At 43.3% G+C, this 20,560-nt stretch overlaps 1 protein-coding gene across 1 annotated transcript in view; it reads left to right on the top strand.

Moving 5' to 3' along the window:
* The first annotated feature begins 2,953 nt into the window (after positions 1-2,953).
* The window catches only part of KCNS3 (potassium voltage-gated channel modifier subfamily S member 3), a 145,214-nt gene continuing 127,607 nt past the window's right edge, over positions 2,954-20,560 (top strand). The window contains 2 exon segments of the mRNA XM_044291375.1: positions 2,954-3,233; positions 5,066-5,164. The gene's annotated coding sequence lies outside the window, so the exon portion shown is untranslated.

The raw sequence follows: 20,560 nt of genomic DNA, 5'->3' as shown, positions 1-20,560 counted from the left end.
GACTAAGACCAGCCAGCCTGCTGCCTGTAAGAAGTATTGTATGAGAGACTCTTTGGAAGGGATCCTATAAAAAGAAGAAGCCACGATGATAACTGCAGATACAATCATCTTCATTGCTATTACTCTGAGATGACCAGAACTAGAGTGCCATCACCCTAGGCAGCTAGGTGGAGAGTGAGTTGTTGGCTCTTAAAGGAACTGTGTTATGTTTTCCTATTGCCCCTTAAAGAGACAGTGTAACTAATTAACCAGTTGCCTCTAAGCATGTGCCCTCATCGAGAGACTGTAACCACTAAGCCTGTTGCCTGTCAGTAGACTGTTGTAACCACTAAGCTTGTTGCCTGTCAATAGCCTGTTGTAACCACTAAGCCTGTTGCCTGTCAGTAGACTGTTGTAACCACTAAGCCTGTTGCCTGTCAGTAGACTGTTGTAACCACTAAGCCTGTTGCCTGTCAATAGACTGTTGTAACCACTAAGCCAGTTGCCTGTCAATAGCCTGTTGTAACCACTAAGCTTGTTGCCTGTCAATAGCCTGTTGTAACCACTAAGCCTGTTGCCTGTCAGTAGACTGTTGTAACCACTAAGCTTGTTGAGATCACTAAAAAACAAACAAACACCCTGTTATAGTAGCAACTGTGTCCATCCTAAAGTGGGGAGCCACACACACCGCTCATTGCTTCCTGTAAGGTCTGACACCCTTTCAGGAACTCTGCTGGAACTATTGTTTATGGTAGGTCAGGGTACTAGTGGATGGGGTTTGTATAGTGAAAAAAGTATGTGATGCATAAAGTGCATCTCCTGATTCCTTAAAGGGGTTGTCCCACCAAAAATACTCCACATTTTTCAAACCAGCACCTGGATCTAAATACTTTCGTAATTGCTTGTAATTTGCATAGCCACTGAGCTATTCAATAAGATCTGTCTGTATAGCGCCACCTGCTGTTTATTTTCCTTATTTCTCCATCCTCCTCACACGTGCTCAGTTTAAATCTTCAACTTTCATCAGCCATATGTTCTGTTAGAAGCTGTGGCAGTTACAGGAGAGAGCTGCAGCAGAATGGACATTCCCTCTGAGCTGTGATAGGAACAAAACTGAAGCAGAAAGGACACACCCCCTGAGCTTCCAGCTTGATACAAATCTAGCAGAACAATAATTGGGGAGATCTTCGGATCCATGTGAGGTACAGGGCTGGTTCTAGCTTTGTTAGAAGTTGTCATGTACTATATGATGTCTGATTTTCATTTTTGACATTAGTCATGGGGATAACCCCTTTAGGCTCCATTCAGACGTCCGTAGAATGGGTCTGCATCCGTTCTGCAATTATCCGGAACGGGTGCAGACCCATTCATTCTCTATGGGGCCGCAAGAGATGCGGAGAGCCGCAGTTCCGCAAAAAAATAGAACATGTCCTATTCTTGTCCGCAATTGCGGACAAGAATAGGCAGTTCTATGGGGGGTGCCGGCCGAGTGTATTGCAATTTGCGGATCCGCAATACACTACGGACGTGTGAATGGACCCTAAAAGTGTTGTCACCTGTCTTGTTTTAGTAACTCCTTGTATTCTCCATCAGATAGCAATTGTGGTTTATCTTTTCTCTGCATCTTTCTGTTCCTCTATTACTCCACCTGGGAATGCATAAATTAATCGCTGACTGGATGTTACCATTCTCCTTTTGTCAGCAGGGCGTGTCCCTATGTAGTCTGACATCGTCCAGTCACTGGTTACAGTTTTAGATTCTGTAAGGATACACACTATTGACAAGGGGAACAGTATAGGCCAATTGCCTATTTATTTCTACATTTCCAGGAGGAATAGCAGAGGAACAACACAAAGCATGTTGTCCATGCAGAACTTCAGGATAGTGTTGAGCGAACTTGTGTTTTAAGTTCGGCGTCTAAAGTTCGGGTTATCGAAGAATCGCATTATGGATTCAGCTACCACGGACCATAACGGAATTTAGAATCCATAACGCGATTCTTCGATAACCCGAACACGAACTTTAGGCGCCGAACTTAAAACACAAGTTCGCTCAACACTACTTCAGGAACCAAAGGTGTTGAGGCGCATCCTGAAGAGATCTTGTCCTAACCCCACCGTTGTGATAAAAACTCTTCTACTATACCCGTCTTATCGGGGGAAATTCTCTGTCACTGAAATGGTTCCCTTAGCGCATTATAAATGATGGGAGTCATTTACAAACATTTTAACGCCCGGTTTTGGTGTAAAAATGGTCGCAAGACACCTTATTGCAACTTTTTTTTAACGCCTGTGTGACAATATTTTTTCGGACAGGCGTTTTTACGCCAAGATTGCTACGAAGGAGTGGTGAGGGCGTGACAGAGGGACGGGGCTTCAACACACTTACCAAACTACTCCAGTCAGGGGCAGTCAGAGAGTAGTTTTTACCCAGGACTGCCGGAGGTGCAGGGGCACGCCTCGTCATAAATTAGGCAAATCCTTCTTCAACGCAGGGGGGGACAAAGACCAGCGTAAAAAGCTAGTCTTTGTAAATGACCCCCTATCACCGGTGCACCTAGCCTTTCTGCTGCCTGAGGCGAAAACTGAAACAATGCCAATTACTTAACCTAACCCCTTTGCCACAATGAAATCGCTCATTGCCCATGGTCTTTCCGCTGCCCCCTCTTGCCTCACCTGGCCTCATTGGGGGTGCACCCCTGCCCCCTATAATTGTGTGTGCATAGTCTAGCTGGGAGTAGTGTAGAGTTCTGCTACTACGTATGTATACGGAAAACTTACTAGCCTGCTCAAACATAACATATTTATACATATGTAGCAGAGCTGACAATGTCAGTTTAGGTGAGTTGGGTTTGGCGTGAACTCCTATGATCTCACAATATGTTATCTCTGTTTTTCCATAGGACTGCAAGCAAACCTCCTGCCTCGTGTCAACTCTGTTTATTACGATGTAGGAGAAATGGTTAAGCAACAAATCCAGCTCTGCTACAGAGAGGTAGACGGTGTAGAGAAGAGAGTGCACTACAACCCATCTGGAGAGGGAGTCCCCAGCTGGCATATGGTCCTGAGACTGCTGTGCTGTGTATTCCCCAGCCAGGAGGGGAGGGGAGATCAGGAGGTCCAATGATGGTTCTGCCTCTCCTGCCAGCATCTCCTCCCCATGCAGCCTGTGTGTGCTCGGGAGGGACCAGCCGCAGCAGCACAGCCCGGACTGGGAGCACTGACACCGACCCATGCACACAGCTCTCCCTCCAGGTACGTCACCCCAGGACTGGGCGCCCCAGCCAGGACTGGGAACTTTTCACTGCATGTGGAAAGTGCCAACTCCTGTCCCGTGTGTCTTATGCTGGCACCTACCCTCAGGTCTAGGCACTTACCTACTTGTTAGCTGTATGCATGCAGCATGGATTGTACAACCGGTATACTGCTGTGTCTGCGTCATGCTGAGGGCAAAGCGTAAGATGGATACGTTACAGATGCAGCAGGGCTGAGTTTGTCACTTGGTGCAGCTCGTAGTGCAATTGTTCACATAGAACTGCAGGTACTGCATTATCTGAATTTATCATAGGGCACAGAAAACTCTGTCAATGACTAATTCAGCTCTGCTACATGCAGTGTATAATATCTGTACCATGTATGTAAAAGAGCTATCTGCTAGGATGGGAAACAGTGGGCTCTTTCAGTAAAGATTCAGTATTTTCCCTGAATGGAAATTATTATGTGATGCAAATAAGTATGTAATATGTTATCTATCTATCTATCTATCTATCTATCTATCTATCTATCTACAGTATATTATATCTATCTATCTATCTATCTATCTACAGTATATTATATCTATCTATCTATCTATCTATCTATCTTCTATCTACAGTATATTATATCTATCTATCTATCTATCTATCTATCTATCTACAGTATATTATATCTATCTATCTATCTACAGTATATTATATCTATCTATCTATCTACAGTATATTATATCTATCTATCTATCTATCTATCTATCTATCTATCTTCTATCTACAGTATATTATATCTATCTATCTATCTATCTATCTATCTATCTATCTATCTACAGTATATTATATCTATCTATCTATCTATCTACAGTATATTATATCTATCTATCTATCTATCTACAGTATATTATATCTATCTATCTATCTATCTATCTATCTATCTATCTATCTACAGTATATTATATCTATCTATCTACAGTATATTATATCTATCTATCTATCTACAGTATATTATATCTATCTATCTATCTATCTACAGTATATTATATCTATCTCCTATCTATCTATCTATCTATCTATCTATCTATCTATCTATCTATCTATCTATCTCCTATCTATCTATCTATCTATCTATCTATCTATCTATCTATCTATCTTCTATCTATCTCATATCTATCTATCTATCTATCTATCTATCTATCTTCTATCTATCTATCTATCTATCTATCTATCTATCTCATATCTATCTCATATCTATCTATTTTTCTAGTTTTTTGTGTCAAAATGTCACTTAAGTCTACAGTAAAATATAAAGCTCTTGGTGCTCTTCCATCTGGATATGGCATTCTCCCAGCGGCTTCTCTATAGGACTTGTAAAAACACAAGAAAAACTTGTGACAAAATAAAAAAGTAACAAAACTGACTTTCGTGTACTTGAAGGACCCTTGTATTATACATCTAAAGTTAAACTCCAGTGAAAACCTGAATATTCGGTTCTCCAACATCCCACGTCCTCTGGGATTCAGGAAGCTGAGATATGAGGTGCTGTTTGCTGGGGTCTATTTTCCGCTCTGTGGTCGCTGGTGATATTCAGGCCTCCTGCCCACGGCCATAGTTCATTCATTTATTTTTATTATGGGGCTCCAAAAATTGTGGACGGCGCATCTGTGAGGCCGCAAAGCAAATGATAAAACGTGTCCTATTTTTTAAAAAGTCAGTTCTAGTAGAAAATTGCGGCAGCCATGTGGCCAGTGTGCGTATTTTGCAGATCTGCAGTTTGTAGACTGCAACACGGTTACAGTCGTGTGAATGAGGCCTTACAATGATGTTTTTTTTGTGTTGCAGAGTGACCACCAGTGTGAGGACCCTGACAAATAGCAACCCATATCTCAGCTACTTGGACCTGTATATGATGTGGTGCTGGGCTTAATGGAAGTCACACCAGTAGGTAGATGTTAGTGTATGTGTCTATAAGGGCTCATGCACACGAACCTATTTTCTTTCCGCTTCCGTTCTAATTTTTTTGCGGACCGTATGCGGAACCATTCACTTTAATTGGTCCGCAAAAACAACAGAAGTTACTCCGTGTGCATTCCGTTTCCGTATTTCCGTTCCGCAAAAAAGTAGTGCATGTCCTATTATTGTCCTCAAATCACGGTCCGAGGCCCAATTCAAGTCAATGGGTCCACAAAAAATACGGAACGCACATGGAACACATCCGTATGTGATCCGTATTTTGCGGATCCATACTGTAGAAACTCTATGCCCAGCCCATATCGCTCATGTGTTTGGTGATTAACAAGTTACGCAAAAAACGGATTGCATACGGAAACCATACGGATATGTTTTGTGGAATAACGGAACGGAAGAGGACTTAAATCAGAGGAAATAAAACTCAGATACGGAACAACGGATCCGTAAAAAAGGGACTACAAAACAACAACGGTCGTGTGCACGAGCCCTTCAGTGTGTAGTGTGATTATATGTGTGTCTGCAGGTTATCGTATGTGCAGTTACTATAGATGTACACTACTGTCACCTTATTTGATGTAGCAGGGCTGAATCTGCTGGGTTAAGGCATACAGATGTAGCAGTGCAGAATCTACTAGGTTAATGTATACAGATGTAGAAGTGTCAAATCTGCAAGGTTAAGGCATACAGATGTAGCAGTGCAGAATCTACTAGGTTAAGGTATACAGATGTAGAAGTGTCAAATCTGCAAGGTTAAGGCATACAGATGTAGCAGTGCAGAATCTACTAGGTTAAGGTATACAGATGTGGCATTGCAGAATCTGTTCGGTTAAGGTATACAGATGTAGCAGTGCAGAATCTACTAGGTTAAGGTATACAGATGTAGAAGTGTCAAATCTGCAAGGTTAAGGCATACAGATGTAGCAGTGCAGAATCTACTAGTTTAAGGTATACAGATGTGGCATTGCAGAATCTGTTCGGTTAAGGTGTACAGATGTAGCAGTGCAGAATCTACTAGGTTAATGTATACAGATGTAGCAGTACAGAATCTACTAGGTTAATGTATACAGATGTGGCAGTGCAGAATCTGTTAGGTTAAGGCGTACAGATGTAGCAGTGCCGAATCTGCTAGGTTAAGACGTACAGATGTAGCAGTGCAGAATCTACTAGGTTAATGTATACAGATGTGGCAGTGCAGAATCTGTTAGGTTAAGGCGTACAGATGTAGCAGTGCCGAATCTGCTAGGTTAAGACGTACAGATGTAGCAGTGCAGAATCTACTAGGTTAATGTATACAGATGTGGCATTGCAGAATCTGTTCGGTTAAGGTATACAGATGTAGCAGTGCAGAATCTACTAGGTTAAGGTATACAGATGTAGAAGTGTCAAATCTGCAAGGTTAAGGCATACAGATGTAGCAGTGCAGAATCTACTAGTTTAAGGTATACAGATGTGGCATTGCAGAATCTGTTCGGTTAAGGTGTACAGATGTAGCAGTGCAGAATCTACTAGGTTAATGTATACAGATGTAGCAGTACAGAATCTACTAGGTTAATGTATACAGATGTGGCAGTGCAGAATCTGTTAGGTTAAGGCGTACAGATGTAGCAGTGCCGAATCTGCTAGGTTAAGACGTACAGATGTAGCAGTGCAGAATCTACTAGGTTAATGTATACAGATGTGGCAGTGCAGAATCTGTTAGGTTAAGGCGTACAGATGTAGCAGTGCCGAATCTGCTAGGTTAAGACGTACAGATGTAGCAGTGCAGAATCTGCTAGGTTAAGACGTCAAGATATAGCAGACAGGTTAAGGCAAACAAATGTAGCAGTGTAGAATCTGCTAGGTTAGGATGTACAGATGTAGCAGTACAGAATCTGCTAGGTTAAGACGTACAGATGTAGCAGTGCCGAATCTGCTAGGTTAAGACGTACAGATGTAGCAGTGCCGAATCTGCTAGGTTAAGGCATACAGATGTAGCAGTGCAGAATCTGCTAGGTTAAGGCTAGATTCACATAACTGTTTCCGTGTTACAAACCGCACATTGCAGATCCGCAAAATACAGATGTCGACCCTGTGTGTCCTGCCCTTTTCGTGGCCCCCATTGTAAAAACTCCTATTATGCAAAACAGACGAGAATAGGGCAGGTTCTCTAATTTTAAACATTTTAAAAATTCGACATTTTTGAAGGCCTCATAGAAAAGAATGGGTCTGTGTGTGATCCACAAGAAATGCGGCTCTGACGTGCTAAAAATACAGTCGTGTGAATGTAGCCTATGGCGTATAGATTTAGCAGAGCTGAATTTGTTACATTAAAGGGATTCTACAGTTCGTTTTAACTGATGATCTATCCTCTGGATAGATCATCAGCTTCTGATTGGCGGGGGTCCGACAACTGGGACCCCTGTCGATCAGCTGTTTGAGAAGGCAGCGGTGCTATAGCAGCGCCGCGGCCTTCTCACTGTTTACCGCAGGCCCAGTGACGTCACGACTAGTATCAATGGCCTGGGCCGGGCTAAGCTCTGTTCACTTTAATGGAGCTTAGCCGCGCCCAGGCCAGTTGATACTAGTCGTGACGTCACTGGGCCAGCGGTAAACAGTGAGAAGGCCGCGACGCTGCTGGAGCGCCACTGCCTTCTCAAACAGCTGATCGGCGGGGGTCCTGGGTGTCGGACCCCCGCCTTTCAGATGCTGATGATCTATCCAGAGGATAGATCATCAGTTTAAACAAAGTGCAGAACCCCTTTAAGGAAATTAGATGTAGCAGTGCTGAATTGGTTAGGTTAAGGCACACAGATGTAGGAGGGGTCGAATTTGTGATTTAATTCTGAATAGTTTGTGCACAAGATGATGCAGTAGCTTTTACTTGCAGTCCCATGCAAATTCACAGATGGCACGCCACAACAGAACAACGGGTTGTGCCAAATGATTAGCTCAGCTTTACTAAGCCGATCATAGAAGTGCATTATGTTGATTCCATTCACTTTTGTCAATTTCCATTTGTCTATTTTGCCGTTTTGGTTTTGACCACACACCTATTAGACATGGCTAACAAGCAGAGCTGGGTTTGTCATTGAACTCTTCAGGGCCTGACTGTTTGCACACTGGAATCACAGATGACACTTGGTTTATAGTGATCTGATCTGGGGTTGTGCCACAATGATACGTTTGTAAAATCTCTCCATGATAACAGTGTACAGCTGGTATAATGTGTATTATGGCAACACTAGGAATTGTGGGTGATCACATGCAAATCTTCACCTTTGTGCTTTTATTTAGCTTAATGCAGTCAGATATGAAAATCTTGCAGTGTCCAGCGACCGCTCCAGGCTGCAGTGGTGTAGTGGGGGGCTGCGGGCGCTCTGTGAGGGTCCTCTGGAGTATTGGACTCACTTTTACTATACAATAATAGAGAAATCAGCTGCCATAATAACAGCGCTGTATATGTCCTTATTACAGAGCGGGGTCCTTATTACAGAGCAGGTTCCTTATTACAGAGCGGGGTCCTTATTACAGAGCGGGGTCCTTATTACAGAGCAGGTTCCTTATTACAGAGCGGGGTCCTTATTACATAGCGGGGTCCTTATTACATAGCGGGGTCCTTATTACAGAGCAGGGTCCTTATTACAGAGCGGGGTCCTTATTACATAGCGGGGTCCTTATTACATAGCGGGGTCCTTATTACAGAGCAGGGTCCTTATTACAGAGCGGGGTCCTTATTACATAGCGGGGTCCTTATTACATAGCGGGGTCCTTATTACAGAGCGGGGTCCTTATTACAGAGCGGGGTCCTTATTACATAGCGGGGTCCTTATTACATAGCGGGGTCCTTATTACAGAGCAGGGTCCTTATTACAGAGCGGGGTCCTTATTACATAGCGGGGTCCTTATTACATAGTGGGGTCCTTATTACAGAGCGGGGTGCTTATTACTGAGCGGGGTCCTTGTAACCTGGTAATAATAGACAATCGGAAGGGTAATGATTTCAGGTATTCCTTTGTGGTGGGAAAGTATCTATCTCTCTATCTATTTATCACCTATCTATCTATCTATCTATCTATCTATCTATCTATCTATTTATCACCTATCTATCTATCTATCTATCTATCTACTATCTCATATCTATCTATCTATCTATCTATCTATCTATCTATCTATCTATTTCATATCTATCTATCTATCTATCTATCTATCTATCTATCTATCTCCTATCTATCATATATCTATCATCTATCTATCTCATATCTATCTAATATATCATGCAGATCTATCCATATCATATCTATCTGCATATGTCTGTCTGTAGGGAGGAGTGGTGTGTGAATATGAGTAATTTGGTGCCAGACCATAAAGGGGGCTTCCGCTGGTACATGGCTGTGGTCCTTCCTTACTTATCATATGTCTCTTTATGTAAAGTATTCAGATGATATTTGGGAAGTATGGGAAGTAATGGGAATCTGCCAAGCGCCACTGAATTACGGAGAAATAATTGATATTGACGCCTGGTGCCGATGTTACAGTAAGGCTGCATTCACACGGCAGAAGCATTGCGTTGCGGTTCTATTCACAAGGCCTTTTTTAATGGTCCGTAAATAACTGATGTCAAATAATAGGATATGTCCTATTTTTTTTTCAGTTTTAGTTTTCACGGACCAACATCCCCCATACAATTGAAGGGGGTCATTATCACTGGCCGTTTTTCAGAAAAGCATCAGTGAATAAACGGCTGGTAAAATGAACTATTTTGCCATTTTTACCGGCTGTATTTTTTTCCGGACGATATAAGAATTGTGCTGATCCCTAGTCCTCACAGACCGGATTTCTTTTTAATACTCCATATAGCAGATTTCCCTTTTGAAATGTCTCTTCGTTCTTCTATTCCTGAGTGTTTTCTTGGTCTCTGGGCTATAAGCGGAGCCTGCACGTCGTGTGCTGTTCTCTAATTCCCCTAAGGAACTGTAGGAAGTAGCAGAGTAGATTATGTACTGATTGTTATTCAATGATGGTTCCTGGGAACTTGTTATGTTGTATACCGCTATGTCAGAGTTCACACTCGACCAATATAGTGCAGTTGTTATCACGTGTGCACAGCAGCGAGAAGCAGTTCCAGTAGGTCAATCTTACCCGGCGGGAAGCTGATCTTCAGCTGTTGAAAAGTATAACTCCCAGCATGCTCTGAGTTGCAATTTTGCAAGAGCACAGAGCCACAGGTTGGAGGCCACCGCTTTTGAGAATGACGACAGGGCCACACTTTTCTCTATGGGCCCCATAGAAGACACTGCTTATGTTCTTTGACCCCAGTGTGTGTTCCAGTAATACAGATGGTAATGAAATTTGACTTTTCATAATGTCTGTGAAGGTTCTCATTCATGCATGTCCTGGTATATCAGAGCAAATGGGCTTGATGTATGTATATTTTTTCTTGAAGACGTTTCGCTAGTCATCTGACTGGCTTTCTCAGTTAGAATGGCTTGCACAAGAAACCTCCGGCATTAAATACTGGTGACTCGTGCTTCCGTCATGGAGGAGTTGATTGCATTTGCATGACTGAAGCTATTGGGAGTGATTCAACTGCCTCAGGAGAGATGTTAGAACAGCCTTGTAAGTGGCAGACAATAGAAGCCACAGCAACATATGGCCCAGCATAGAAGACTCAACACCTGCGGTAAAGACTCAGCTGTTTGCCTACATATTAAAGGGCATCTGTCAGCAGATTTGTACCTATGACACTGGCTGACCTGTTACATGTGCGCTTGGCAGCTGAAGACATCTGTGTTGGTCCAATGTTCATATGTGCCCGCATGGCTGAGAAAAATGATGTTTTAATATATGCAAATGAACCTCTAGGAGCAACGGGGGCGTTGCCATTACACCTAGAGGTTCTGCTCTCTGCAACTGCCATGCCCTCTCCACTTTGAACGACAGGACTAGGACAGATAACATTTTCACTTGCTGCTCCTATCTTTCAAAGTGGAGAGGGCATGGCAGTTGCAGAGAGCAGAACCTCTAGGTGTAATGGCAACGCCCCCGTTGCTCCTAGAGGCTCATTTGCATATATTAGAACATAATTTTTCTCAGCAATGCGGGCACATATGAACATGGGACCAACAGATGCCTTCAGCTGCCAAGTGCTCATGTAACAGCTCAGCCAGTGTCATAGGTACAAATCTGCTGACAAAGGCCTTTAAGGACAAAGGACACTAGTTTGACAGCGAGATTTGCATCTTAGACACAGAGGAGAACTGCTTCAAAAGAGGTGTGAAATCGGAAAAAACAAGGTTGAATAGAGATGGACGGGTGCGACATCTATTGTTTGCCACTTACAATGCTGTTCTAACTCCTCTCTCAAGGCAGTATAATCTCACCTAATAACTGTAGTCATGCAAATGCAATCAACACGTCCATGACTGAGACAGGAGTCACCAGTTTGTAATGTGGGAGAATTCTGGTACAAGCCATTCCAACTGAGAAAGTCAGTCGGGCACCAGTTGCTCTGACTTAGTGCTGCTCATAGTCACTGTAATGTCATTTTCCAAGTATAATACATGAAGCATGACTAATAATCTGTATACCTGACTAATCATATTCGATGCCCTCCTCGTGTGTTCTTCATTTTGTAGCTGCACTTATTCTTCATCCCGCACTCCAATAAGAGTCTCGGCTCAGTGACTTCCTATTACATTGATCGTAACATGTTTGGTCCTGAGATACAGAGGTCAGATTGTGACCCTAAAGCTACATGCACACAAATGTATTTTGTTTCCATGTCCGTTCAGTGTTTTTGCGAATAGGATGCAAACCCATTTATTTAAATGTGCTGTCCGCATCAGTATGTCCATTCCATAGCCCCACAAAAAAAAATAGAACATGTCCTATTCTTGTCCGTTTTGTGGACAAGGATAGGCATTGTTGCAATCCATTTCCGTATTTCCGTTCAAAGATAGAACATGTCCAAACGGACAAGGATCTTACTGTTCTATCAGGGGCCAGCTGTTCCGTTTAGCAAAAACAAAGGAATGCACACGGACGTCATCTATATTTTTTGTGGATCCGTTTTTTGTGGACCGCAAAATACTGAAAAAGCCACACGGTCGTGTGCAAGAGGCCTAATGCTGAGATATGACTTGGTCGTAATGCAAACTTTGTAAAACGGCTCCTCCTTCCATTTATAATACTTGTGTCTTGTCACTTGGCAGAGGGGCGCCAGGGTCCAGGTGTGACTTCCACCTCTGTATCTCCTATAGCTTTGCCTCATAAGTGGTAATAGGGACTGATATAAATGTAAACTACAGAAATAAATGTAACTACCTACCTGTAATATATTTACTGGTGCTGGACCTACCATATTGGGGCATTTAAGCCCCACCAGAGCCTCCAAACTGATCGGGAATGCACTTAAAATTTGATTTTTGGAAAAATATTGAATAAACCTTTGCAGTCTTGAAGTTTGTGGTACTGTTGGCAAGTATGCTATAAGGCGACCACCTTTACTGGAAGGTGTAATTTGCCGAAATTATTCTCCGCTTTGGGTAACGTCTACTTGTTAGAAGGGTTCCTTGACAATAAGGTAATCATAGACTTTCTTTCTGCTGGGACTTGAACCTGGCAATAAGTGTTTAATTTCACTTCAGCACCACCACTGGCAAAATTAAGTATTACACGGTGTCCATTCATATCAATGTTTATTGTGCAGTGCAGGATAGGACCTCCGAAGATAGAGGGACACTCTTTATACCTATTTCAGAGCATGACATCTATCACTTATCTGCTTGATGGGTTGAGGTCTGATGTAAAACAGGTTCTCACTAGGCTGTTTGTGGACCTCCCATAGAATAATATGGAGTAGCTATCAAGCATGTCCAATGCCTAGGTCGTGCTGGTGTATGTGTTGGAGGGGGGGGGGGTACTGGTGTCCTTTATTCTCGCTATCTGTGCAGGTTCAAACCACAAGACCTGAAGGTTTAGACAACTCATGCTTTCTTGAATCAATAATTAACAGCAATGGATCCAGCGGTCTAGAAATGACTGCAGGAGAACACTTGTCCTGGGTGAGAGCCTGGGACAGAGTGATGGCTGTGTGAAAACAAAGATCAGATTGTGCAGGACGCTGGATTCTCTGTGGTTCTTTATTGGACAATAAAAAAAGTTCTGGAACAGGATTTTTGATTCATGTTCTGACAAAGAAGGCTGAAAGTGCAAGAATGAAAGGAAGCCTGGTCTTCTCTAATCTCTATGACTAGACTGAAGCTGTCTTAAAGCAAATCTGCCCCACAGTATCTGAGAGTAAGGTATGATCGGGGGAAAGAAGCTGAGCTCTGTGATCCATAGGTTTTTATGGTTTAGAGTAACGCCTCATGCATGTAACCGTATCCGTTTTGCGGTCTGCAAATTGCAGATCTGCAAAATACAAATGTGGTCCATGCCGTCCACATTTTTTTGGCGGACCCATTGACTTCAAAGGGTCCGTGGTCCACATTTTGCAGACATATTCTATCTTTTTGCAGAACGGACATAGTGATGCAGAAAGCACGTGGATGATTGCAAAATATGGACCACGGACCCATTGAAGTCAATGGGTCTGCAAAATATGCAGACGCAACACGGACTGTATCCATATTTTGCAGATCCGCACTTTGCGGACCACAAAATACATACGGTTGTCTGCACAAGGCTTAAAACAGAGAGAAAATTCTTATAGGACTCTTAGGTGTGAGAGCCTCGACTACCCCAATTGCACAGGATGAGTGACTGCCTTCTCCGATACAGTGAGAGCTGTCAGTAGTCTGGTATGGGTGGGGTAATCAGGACTCTCTCCTAGGAGTCCTGTCTGGATTTCCTCTCAAAAGTTACTCAAAAATCCTCCTCTATTTGATAACAACCTATAGATCACAGAGCTCGGCTTCTCTTCTTCTGATATCCTGCTCTTAGCCTTTAAAGGGGTTGTCCAGTTTTAGCAAGAAACCGTGCAACACAAGGAAGCCTTCTGCAAATAAAAAATGCACGCACGTTACTTACTTGACAGTTCATACACCATTGCATGGGTGATATCATGTCAAAAACATGTGACCACTGTAGCCAGTCGCTGGCTTCTTTGGTACAGTGATTGGCTGCAGTGGTCACGTGTTGTCAACATGATGTCACTGCTGCAGCCAGGTAAATGGACCATGGCCAGGAGAACTGTAGGGGTAGTGCAGAAACTGTCAGGTAAGTAGCACTCAGTTCTATTTTTCTGGAAGAATCCCTTGTGTTGTCTGTTTTCTTCCTGAATCCAGACGACTATTCTGCCACTGATGTACATAAGCAAAGTCCCTGAGTGTAAGTGACAATTTATTTTTACAAGTAATGGAAGATTGTGAACTCGCTATATACATTCACCTAGCGACACCAGTTGTATGTAGAATTCCATTGAGGGAGATGCGGTGGATATCCCTTTAGGTAATTTCTGAAATGTATCTTGAGAAATGAGGATAGGGGTCAAAGGAAAATCGTCTCTCCAGCTCTGTGATGCATGTCTTACAAACAGGAAAAGACTGCAGGACACAGGATAAGGATATGAGCTCACAGAGTAGTAGGAGTTAAGTTACAAGATGAATGACATAATGAATTACAACCATATATAACTTAATAAACCAAATATACCAATGGCCATTAGATGGCAGCAAAGTACACTAAGTGGGTAACAGACATAATAATATTAATCTCTATTTACATAGCACCACCATATTCTGCAGCGCTTTACAATCAGGGGGTTCGTGGAGTCGTAAATTACCTAGCAACAAACAGTCAATTACACAATTAAAAACAACAAATAAAACCAGCGAGGGCCCTGCTCGCAAGAGCTTACAATCTATGAGAAGATAGCAGTGACACAAAAGGTAAAAAGTGCTTGCTGGCTAGCCACCAGCCGATATCTGTAATGCATTTGAGTGCATGGCGGTATGGTAGATAGTATTTGGGTGATGGATCCGGTACAGAATAATGGTGATGAAGAGGGGTGAATGGAGAAGAGTCATATTAGGGGATGTGATAGGCCACCCTAAAAACAGGTGTTTTTAGGGAGCGTCTAAAACGTAATACAGTTAGGCCTCTTTCACACGGGCGTCAGTTTTTTTGCCCGGATAAGAGCCGGGTGCGTTGCGGGAAAATGCGCGATTTTCCCGCACGAGTGCAAAACATTGTCATGCGTTGCACTCGCGTGAGAAAAATCGCGCATGTTTGGTACCCAAACCCGAACTTCTTCATAGAAGTTCGGGCTTGGGATTGATGTTCTGAAGATTGTATTATTTTCCCTTATAACATGGTTATAAGGGAAAATAATAGCATTCTGAATACAGAATGCATAGTAAACCAGCGCTAGAGGGGTTAAAAAAAATTAAAAAAAATTTAACTCACCTTAGTCCACTTGATCACGAAGCCCGGCATCTCCTTGTGTCTCCTTTGCGCTGAACAGGACCTGGGGTGAGCTGCTCCATTAAATACAGGTTAAGGACCTTTGATGACGTCACTCCGGTCATCACATGGTACGTCACATGATCTTTTACCATGGTGATTCACCATGGTAAAAGACCATGTGATGACCGGAGTGACGTCATCGAAGGTCCTTAACCGGTATTTAATGGAGCAGCTCACCCCAGGTCCTGTTCAGCGCAAAGGAGACACAAGGAGATGCCAGCTTCGCGATCAAGTGGACTAAGGTGAGTTAATTTAAAAAAAAAAATTTTTTAACCCCTCTAGCGCTGGTTTACTATGCATTCTGTATTCAGAATGCTATTATTTTCCCTTATAACCATGTTATAAGGGAAAATAATAATGATCGGGTCTCCATCCCGATCGTCTCCTAGCAACCGTGCGTGCAAATCGCACGGCATCCGTACTTGCTTGCGGATGCCATCCGATTTTCACACACCCCATTCACTTCTATGGGGCCTGCGTCACGTCAAAATCGGACAATATAGAGCATGCTGCGATTTCAACTGAACGCACAAGTGATGCGTTAAAAACAACGCTCATGTGCACAGCCCCATAGAAATGAATGGGTCAGGATTTAGTGCGGGTGCCATACGTTCACCGCACGCATCGCACCCGCACGGAAAACTCGCCCGTGTGAAAGGGGCCTTATGGCGTATTATGAAGGAGAGCCATAGCTAGGACAATTACAACCCCTTTAAAGTAACATTACAGCAGAGATTTCATGTAGCCTCAATGTGCAGATTTCTATGCAGGAAAATGAGATTTGTCAAATTTTATATATACACAATGTATATTTTTACCTGTGGTGTGGCTTTTAAAATCTGCAGCATGTCAATTGTTTGTGCAGATCCTTGGCTAATGTATTGTACTTTCCCAATAGTCTGCAATGGGGTTGTTAAAATACACAGAAAATCCAAACCAAAAGCCGTGATAATATTGCATATATTGCAGATTTATGTTTTTTTTTTTTGTAAATGAGCTTTTTATGTTGTTTTTATGCAGACTTTCTGTATATAAATTTGCAGGTACCCTAAAGATTTTTTTTCTAGGGTCAGCATATTGATCCCTAGGATAGGTCCTCATTATGACATCGGCAGGGGTCCCAGTCCCTACATCCTCGTCAGCTGTTTCCAGTAGCCGCCACGCTCACCAGAGCTCTGGTGTTCGCAGCAGCTCCCGGCAGCTTTCCAATTGACTTGAATGGGGCTGAGCTGCAAATAGGCCGCATGACCGATCTACGATGATGTCACACGGCCCAGGAAAACGCTGCGGCGTGCACGGAGTGCCGGCCTCTACTAACAGCTGATCTGATATTGATGACCTAATATAAATTCCCAGCTAACCCCTTTAAAGGGGTTCATGATCTTGGACTTGTAGATGCAGTAATACATAAGTACTACAGCAGATGAGGACTAAAGTCTTGCCTGCTGTGGTGTGCTAACATAATGGAGACGACTCCTGCATGCACAGCAGTCCTGACAATGTATTTAGAAACATAGAATGTGTCGGCAGATAAGAACCATTTGGCCCATCTAGTCTGCCCAATATACTGAATACTATGGATAGCCCCTGGCCCTATCTTATATGAAGGATGGCCTTATGCCTATCCCATGCATGCTTAAACTCCTCCACTGTATTTGCAGCTGCCACTTCTTTCAGTGCAGTTCCAAGTGCTGACAGCGAGGGAACAGGGGGCAGTAGGATAATTCTGAAAAAAAAAGATCTAGACTCCTTATCTGCAGCACTACTCATGCAGTACTGCAGATGAGACTGCAGATTTTTTCGGTGACAGATTCTCTTTGAGGATGAGCCATCAATATGCTGATCTCAGAAAAGTATTTCAAGCGGGGAAGTGATGCCATCCATACAAATTAATATATGGTGATCTCTGGTGATAAGAGAGTTGCAGCCTTAAAGGGGTACTACAGTTAAAGTTACCCCCTATCCATAGGAGAAGGATTCATACCCCTTGAACTTTTCCACATTTTTTCATGTTACACCCACAAACATAAATGTATTTTATTAGGGTCTTATATGATAGAAAACCACAGAAATAAGATAATAATGCACTTAGTAAAGTAGATGCAAGCATTATATATGGACAAAGTCCTCACTCTGATATGATAATATCTGAGACACTTTTTGATCAAAACACATCTGCCCCTGCCTACCAAGCCCCAAGGCAGTCTCAGGTCAGGCGGGTCCTACGCTAAACCTACCTAAGCCATTGGGCTTCTATGTTCAGGAGCGCAGACGCCGCACATATAGTGTGCTGCTCCTAGTCACCTCCATGTGCATCCAGCAACCAATGGGAGGAGGAGCAAGCACACCTATATGTACCACCTAATCAAGGCGCTCCATTGGATAGGGGAGGGGGGCAAAAGTGCAGAGGAATGCTACTCCCAAGATAATAGGTGCGCATTCACACTTGAAGGTGCCACTCCCTCAAGCAACTACATAGAAAAAAAAATATAAAACACAGAAAAAACGAAGATAAAAACATCCCGCACGGTATGATATATAAATTTGCGGATGTCACTGGCCATATTATTGAAGAAAATCACAGAAATAAGATAATAATGAGCTTAGTAAAGTAGATGCAAGCACTATATATGGACAAAGTCCTCACTCTGATATGATAAAATCTGAGACACTTATATGATAGACCAACACAAAGTAGCAAGTATGAGTGAGGTGAAAGGAAAATGATACATGGTTTTCAAAATGTTTAATACATAAAAATCTGAAAAGCGTGGCGTGCATTTGTACTCAGCCGCCTGTACTCTGATCCCCCTTAATAAAATCCAGTGTGACCAAATGCCTTCAGAAGTCACCTACTTAGTAAATAGAGTACACCTGTGTGTAATTTATTCTCAGTATAACTGCAGCTGTTCTGTGATGGCCTCAGAGGTTTGTTAGACGAGAACATTAGTGATCAAACAGCATCATTAAAACCAAGGAACACACCAGAAAGGTCAGGGATAAATTTGTGGAGAAGTATAAAGCAGGGTTAGGTTTTAAAAAAATATCCCAAGCTCTGAACATCTCACGGAGCACTGTTCAATCCATCATCCGGAAATAGAAGGCGTATGGCACAACTGTAAAACTTACCAAGACATGGCCATCCACCTAAACTGACAGGCTAGGCAAGGAGAGGACTAGAGAAGCAGCCAAGAGGCCCATGGTCACTCTGGAGGAGCTGTAGAGAATCTGTCCACAGGACAACTATTAGTCGTGTACTCCACAAATCTGACCTTTATGCAAGAGTGGCAAGAAGAAAGTCATTTTTTAAAGCAAGCCGTAAGAAGTCTCATTTGTAGTTTGTGACAAGCCATTGGGAGACACAGCAAACATGGAAGAAGGTGTTCTGGTCAGATGAGACCAAAGTTGAACGTTTTGGCCTGAATGCAAAACGCTGTGTGTGGCAGAAAACTAACACTGCACATCATCCTGAACACACCGTCCCCACCGTGAGACATGGCGGTGGCAGCATCATGCTGCAGGGAGGCTTTTCTCCAGCAGGGACAGGGAAGCTGGTCTGAGTTGATGGGAAGATGGATGGAGCTAATACAGAACAATCCTCGAGGAAAACCTGGTAGAGGCTGCAAAAGACTTGACACTGGGGAGGAGGTTCACCTTCCAGTAGGACAACCCTAAACTTACAGCCAGAGCTACAATGGAATGGTTTAGATCAAAGCATATTCATGTGTTAGAATGGCCCAGTCACAGTCCAGACCTAAATCCCATTGAGAATCGGAATTGGTGTTTACAGACGCTCTCCATCCAATCTGACTGAGATTGAGCTATTTTGCAAAGAAGAATGGGCAAAAATTTCAGCCTCTAGATGTGCAAAGCTGGTAGTGACCCCAAAAGACTTGCAGCTGTAATTGCAGAGAAAGGTGGTCCTAAAAAGTATTGACTCAGGGGGTGCTGAATACAGATGCACGTCACACTTTCTGGATTATTATTTGTGCTAAATGTTGAAAACCACGTATCATTTTCTTTTCACTTCACACAAACTGTACTTGCTACTTTGTGTGGGTCAATCGCATAACATCCCAATAAAATACATTTAACGGGGTTATCCGAGACTAGCAAATATCCCCCATATGCTGGGCCCCTCACACTAAATATATACTTAACTGGAACCCCGCTCCCTGTGCCGCTCCTGGTCCCTGCACCGCCACTGCAGTTTCTCCCCGTGCGCCGATGAAAACATCTGGTGTCGGGAGGGAGCAGAAAATGACAGTTGGTGATGGGCATGAGCCTTCCTAGCATCGCGGGTGACGTTAGGGAGGCTCGTCCCCGTCACTGCCTGCCATTGGCTGCTCCCCCCGACACTGGATGTTTTCATCGGCGCACGGGGAGAAGCAGCAGCGGTGGTGCGAAGACCAGGAGCGGCACAGGGAGGCAGTGGCGTGCCTAGGTTGTTTGGCACCCAGGGTGGGTCCTTTCTCTGGCCCCCCCAATACTTGAAAAAATTGTGCCCCCTTCACAGTAGTTATGCTCTATTTGTGCCCCCTTCACAGTAGTTATGCCCTATCTGTGCCCCTTTCACAGTAGTAATGCCCTATCTGTGCCCATTCACAGTTGTAATGCCCTCTTTGTTCCCCCTTCACAGTAATAGCCTCCATTGTGCCCCCTTCATAGTAATAATCCCCATTGTGCCCCCTTCATAGTAATAATCACTATTGTGCCTCCTTCACAGTAATAATGCCCTTTAATAATAGTAATGCCCATTGTACCCCCTTCACAGTAATACTGCACATTGTGCCCCCTTAATAGTAACAATGCCCATTGTGCACCCTTAATAGTAATAATGCCCACTGTGCTCCCTTCATAGTAATAATGCCCATTGTGCTCCCTTCACAGTAATAATGCCCATTGTTCCCCCTTAATAAT

The sequence above is a fragment of the Bufo gargarizans genome, chromosome 4, assembly GCF_014858855.1.
Source record: "Bufo gargarizans isolate SCDJY-AF-19 chromosome 4, ASM1485885v1, whole genome shotgun sequence".
Classification (NCBI taxonomy): Eukaryota; Metazoa; Chordata; class Amphibia; order Anura; family Bufonidae; genus Bufo; species Bufo gargarizans.
This window is presented reverse-complemented; position numbering and strand designations above follow the sequence as displayed.